The following is a 5,859-nucleotide window of genomic DNA, read 5'->3' as shown; positions in this document are numbered from 1 at the left end:
CACCAAGTAATTGCTAAGTCACTTAATCACTTGGAAATTTTACAGAATTCTGTCACAAGTCAGTCTTATCTTGGCGTCTTGTATTCAGTGATTCTCAAAGAGAATTTTACAGAACCATATTTAAGTAAAATATCTATTTGAAAAATAAGGTTATAAAGGTAAAAAACTGGGAAGCGCTGAATGCTCTCTCTTAGAGTTATAATATAAAGGCTCCGAGAAGTCCTGCATTAAGTAAAACTGATCAAATAGTTTATAAAAATAGTTAACAGATGCTAAATGTATGAAAAAGTCGACTTCACTTATAATAAGTAAACACAAATTTAAACATCTCAATTTTAACCAGTTAGACTGGCAAATATAAAAAACTATGTTATTATACCGTTTTGGGTAGGATTTGAGAAAACAGAAATTGTCACGCATTATCGAAGGCAATGTACATTACTATATCATCTTTGGAGGACATCCGACAATATTTATGATAAAAATGCTTTTGCATTTGCATGAGAGTAGTCATTTCAGATTTTTTTTTTTCTAGTGAAAGACTTGAAATAACCTAAAAGACCACTGTATTGCACTGGTTATATTGTACTGGTGATATAAATTATGATTCATCCATGTAGTGGAATGGTATGTGGCCATTAAAAAATGAGATTGATCTAAATCAAGATTTCTCAACAGCAGCACCATTGCCGTTTTGGGCTAAATAATTCTTTGCTGTCAAGTTTATCTTGCGCACTGTAGGTGTTTAAAAGCATCCTCGAACTCTACTAGTTCCCAGTGGCACCTGCACCACCCCCGCCGCCCCAAGCTGTGACAATCAAAATGTCTCTAGACCACCCAAGCTGTGACAATCAAAAATACCACTAGACATCACCCCTGGTTGAGAACCACTGATCTAAATGTTATTTTCCTCAAGGTACATTGGGTGAACAAAAGAAGATGCAAAAGTATGCTTAGTGTGCTGCAACTTGTATAAGCTATTTGCCTATATTTATTTATATCTTGATTAGATAAGATGCTTACAAATGTGTACAATGGCTCTGGAAGAATACACAAGACACTGATAACAATCCTCGAGTCTGTGAAAAACTGGGGGACAGAAGATGAAGCAAGAAGAAATTTTGCTTTTCATAGTTTGCTCTTTTCTACTGTTCGAATTTTTGTCATGTGTATGCATTACTTTTTAAAGAAGCCTAGAAACTGGTTTAACTTTCTTTAATGTGACAGCTCCTAAATTAAATAGTTTATAATATTTTCCTCCTGAATCATATCCAGAATGCACTTTGGGAAACATTTCTTTGATTCACTTTCCTTGTACATTTTTGAAGACCCAATAGTTTTTCTTGTTTGAGTCTAGGAATGTGCTAGTTTTAAAAGACTTTCATCTGAGGAGTACAGGGAAGCCCACTTTAAACTTGACTTAAGCAGAACCACTGTGATTGAGTTCAGTTATGCCAAAAGGCAGAAAGTTTATTAGTCTTGCCTGACTTCCAAAAAACTCTGCTGATGCAAATAAAGTTGTTCTTTCCACAGAGCATTCACTTTTAGCTGACCTAAGTTTTTTCTCTTCCTCTGTTTTCCATAAACCTGGCTTCCAGTTGTTTTGCGTTGATATTTGCTTATATCCTTGCTAAATTCTTTGCTGTTTAAGAATGGATGGTACTTTCTCGTTAGAATGAGCACTTGCTGAGAGTATAGTGTCTAAGTACTGTAAATGGCACTTTGCAAGTACTATCTCTGTTTCTTACAACAGCCTGGCAAAGGTTGATATTCTTGTTCCCATTTCACTGGTGAGGAAGCTGAGGTTCCAAAAGTGACTTGCCCAAGGTTACTTAGTTTTGAGGGGATGGATCTAAGGTTCAAACCCATGCCTGTTACGCTCCAAAAAGCCTGTGTACTTTCTGCTCGATTCTGATTCCTTACTCTATTCTGCTGCTCTATTCAGGTCTTTTGTTTCCTTAACAACTATTTTTCTGCTATTTTAAATACATTTCAAACAAGATTTTTTCATTTCCTCGAGGACTGTGCTAAAGCAACCAGAGGTTGATAAAAATGCTACTAATGTATTCTATAACAAAGCTGTGTTGTCAAGATTCAAGTCTTATTCTTTATCATCTGTTATATTTCAAATCAAATTTGCAAGAAAACTCTGCATAGTTTAAACCGATTATTATTTTAATCTCAGCCGAAGAGATACAATTGCCCAAACTGATTAAATTAAAATGTAATTTAGACTTGAAAAAGTTGTACTAAGGGAATAAAATGCACAATATCTCATATATGAACTGTCCAAGATACAGCCGGGTGTCTGCAGTTATTTGCAAGTGGAATTGGCTTTGTTCCCCAGGATAGGGAGGATTCATGCATCTCTGCATTAACTAATCTTGACCAAATAGTCATTGTCCACCCAAATTTGTGTAACATTTCAAAAGGCTGAGATACAAATGCCTTTTGTTTAGCAACAGAGGATATCAACTGAGCCTAATGTTAATAGTTTCCTCATCCAGTTACATTTAGCAAGATACATAGTCTGTTAGGCTCTTGTTTAAGGCCATGGGCATAAAATGAGCATTTTTCAGAAATTAGTCTGGCAACATTTCTTGCTTTTGAGATCCCCGAAGTGGCCTGTTAAAAATCAGTAATGACTAATTAGATCATTTCCATTGTGTTTCTTTCTTTTGTAGCAGGCCCTTCCTTTAGCAGTTTTAGCTATTTTAGTCCTCTTTTCAGATTACATAATTAGTGCTTTCAAAAGTATCTTTGGGAGGAAGCTAGTCCCAAGAGGTGTTCTGCACTAAAAGAATTTCATAATCAAATAAGTGTTCTGTAGCTCCTTTTTAAATAGTTGCAATTTGTATAAGTAAATAATGGCCCTGAGAGGTCCTGTGTTTAATTTAATCTAATTTTTAAAAAAAATCTTTTTAACCACAGACCATCCTCTTTTCTCTTTCTCTACCCCCCACCAGCCACCTGCCCCTCTCTCTCCCTCTTTCTCTCTCTCTCTCTCTTTTTCTCTCTCTCTCTTCCTCCCCTTACCCCTCTCTCCTCTCTCTCTCTTAATAATACCTATTAACTCTCACAGTGATTTTCTCTTTAGAAAACACTGACTTAGGCCATTGAAAGGTCAAGGAGATAGATGACTCCCTGAGCCCTTGTAGTAGTGGACTCTGGGAAGCTTGAGAGATACAAACTCGCTGGAACTCCAGGCTTCAAGTGAGAATCACGGCACAGAGCCTGACATGTAGGCACTCACTAAACACTAAGTGAATAAACGGTTTCTTCTTTTGAAAAACAAGCTTTATTTTAAAAATTGGTTTTAGATTTACAGCAAACTTGTGAAACCTTGGCACACAGTTTCCCTTTATTAGCATCTTATATTATTATGGTAGATTTGTCACAATCAATCAACACTGATACATTATTATCAACCAAAGTCCATACTCTATTCAGGTTTCTTTGGTATTTCCCAGAATCTCATCGAGGATACCACGTTACATTAGTTGTTGTCTTAGACTCCTTTTGGCTGTGACAGTTTCTCGACTTACCTAGTTTCTGTGACCTTGACAGTTTTGAGTACTGATTAGAATGATTCCTTTATATTTCCACCTTACCTAACCCTTTACTAATTTGTGGCAGTGAACCATTGGGTACCCTTTACAGTCTTTACATAAATTTGTGAACACACCCCTCCAAATGGAAAATGTGAGGCGCTGAATTGGGAGATCCAGGAGCACATGTAAATGGCAAATGAACCAGGGTGTAGACAGCGTTGTAAGTGTTTTACTAATCTTACTTGTACTGCTTTGCCTTTTGCTTTTCTGCTTTCTCTTTTTTATGTTTTGTTACTAGCGAGTTCCTGGGAGGTGAGGAAATGAGATTCTTCAGCTTTTCACATCCCTCTATGAGTCCTGCTTAGATTAAATCTATCCTCTGTATTAAGGGCCTGCTCAGAAAAAACAAAGCCCAGTGGGACTTGAATTTGGCACACACTTGAACCCCTGTGGTCTTCATGTCTGGTCTTTGTCTTAAAATGGAGAAATGCTTTGCTAGGCTTATTCTGGTATTTTAACAATGCCTATGCCTATGCCCAGAAATCTTGCTATGAGGTCCCTAGGCACGGAGAACAAGACCGATCGTCTCTGGTATTACCATCACTGGGGCTTTTCTTTCTACTAATAAAGTAAGATTTATGTTAATCACATGAATGTGTAGACTTTTTCATTTTGATTTTTAAAATAACACCCTTCCCCTCCCCCGCCCCCCGCCACCAAGGGCTTGTTGATTATTATAGTCTTGCAAAATTAAGGTTTTAATGCTAAAACTGCAGCTTCTTTCTTTTTAAGGGATCTGGTGACTAGTTTTTGAGTGTTCTGACTTCTTAGCTCATTTGCAAAGAGAGCCAGATTTTGCCAGGAGTTTTGAGTTCATCTCTGTCAGCTGATCAGTTCCTCAGTTGAGTAAATATTAAATTGTTTCAACAACAGTTGCTTGATTAATCATCTTCTCTAACTGGTGTTATAGCCTCTTGTTGCCATCTTGTTGAAACTGTTACGCTTTCTTGAAGAAAAGATGATATGATGTTGTCCATGGCAGAGAAAGCAGGGGAATTTATAAATTTCTGTTAAGCGTTTCTCTCTCCTGGCTTTTTATGGATCTGCTTGTTTGGAGCACATTTACTTATGACTTTGCTGATCTTTCTCACTGCTCCCTCCTTCTCTTCTTTTGCTTTTTCTTTCTTCTCCTCTTCTATTTCCACCTTGTCCTTTCTCCCTCCTCTGCGCTGAGCTAAGGTGTGATAAAGTCAAACAAAATGAGTGTGAAGAATGGTGTGTGTGTATGAAGTTCTCAGGGAGAGTTTGCAGTTTGTTAATCCAGAATAATCTCTGAAGGGACGAAGGTTGCAGGGAGGGCGAAACGGGTAAAGGGAGTCAACTATATGGTGGTAGGTGGAAACTAGACGTTCGGTAGTGAGCATGAAGTAATACAGTTGACCTTTGGACAACACATGTTTGAACTACGTGGGTCCATTTATATGTGGACTTTTTTCAATAAATATACAATTAGCCTTTTGTATCCCCAGGTTTCATATCCGTGGATTCAGCTAACCTAGGATGTGAAGGGCTGACTGCATGCTTTGATCTACACTATCTTATATACAGGACTTGAGCATTGTGGATTCTGGTGTCTGTTCAGGTCCTGGAACCAATCTCCTGAGGATACTATAGGGATGACTGTAGTTAAGGTTTTAGGGATTCAGAAGTTATACACCGATTTTCGGCTGCGTGGGGGTCTGTGCCCATAATCCCCACATTGTTCAAGGGTCAACTGTATATACAGATGTTGAATTATAATGTTGCACATCTGATGTTATAAACCAATGTTACTTCAATTAAAAAAAAGTATTTTTCTGATCTGAGGCTGTATTTGGAGATGGAGTGAGAAGGGAGAAGAGGAATAGGTCTGGCTGGATATTTGTGCATGACAAATCTTCTGCTGTTATTTGCTTATACCAGGATTGGCAAACTTATTCTGTAAAGAGCCGGATAGGAAATGTTTTAGGTTTTACAGCCCACGCAGTCTTTGTTGCTACTACTCAGCTCTGCCATTGTAATAGGAAAGCAGCAGTAGACAATATGCAAACAAATGAGCATGGCTGTGTGCCAATAAAACTTTATTTATGGACTCTGAAATTTAAAGTTTCTCTGATTTTTATTTGTCATTAAACAATATTCTTAAAAAATATTTTCAGCTTTTTAAAAATGTAAAAACTATTGTTATTTCAGGATCCATACAAAAACAGGGGAAGGGATAAATGTGGCTTGCAGGCTCTAGTTTGTTGATTCCTGGCTCATACCTCTT

This window comes from Pteropus medius, unplaced genomic scaffold (genome assembly GCF_902729225.1).
Source record: "Pteropus medius unplaced genomic scaffold, Ma_sr-lr_union100, whole genome shotgun sequence".
NCBI classification, from domain to species: domain Eukaryota; kingdom Metazoa; phylum Chordata; class Mammalia; order Chiroptera; family Pteropodidae; genus Pteropus; species Pteropus medius.
This window is presented reverse-complemented; position numbering follows the sequence as displayed.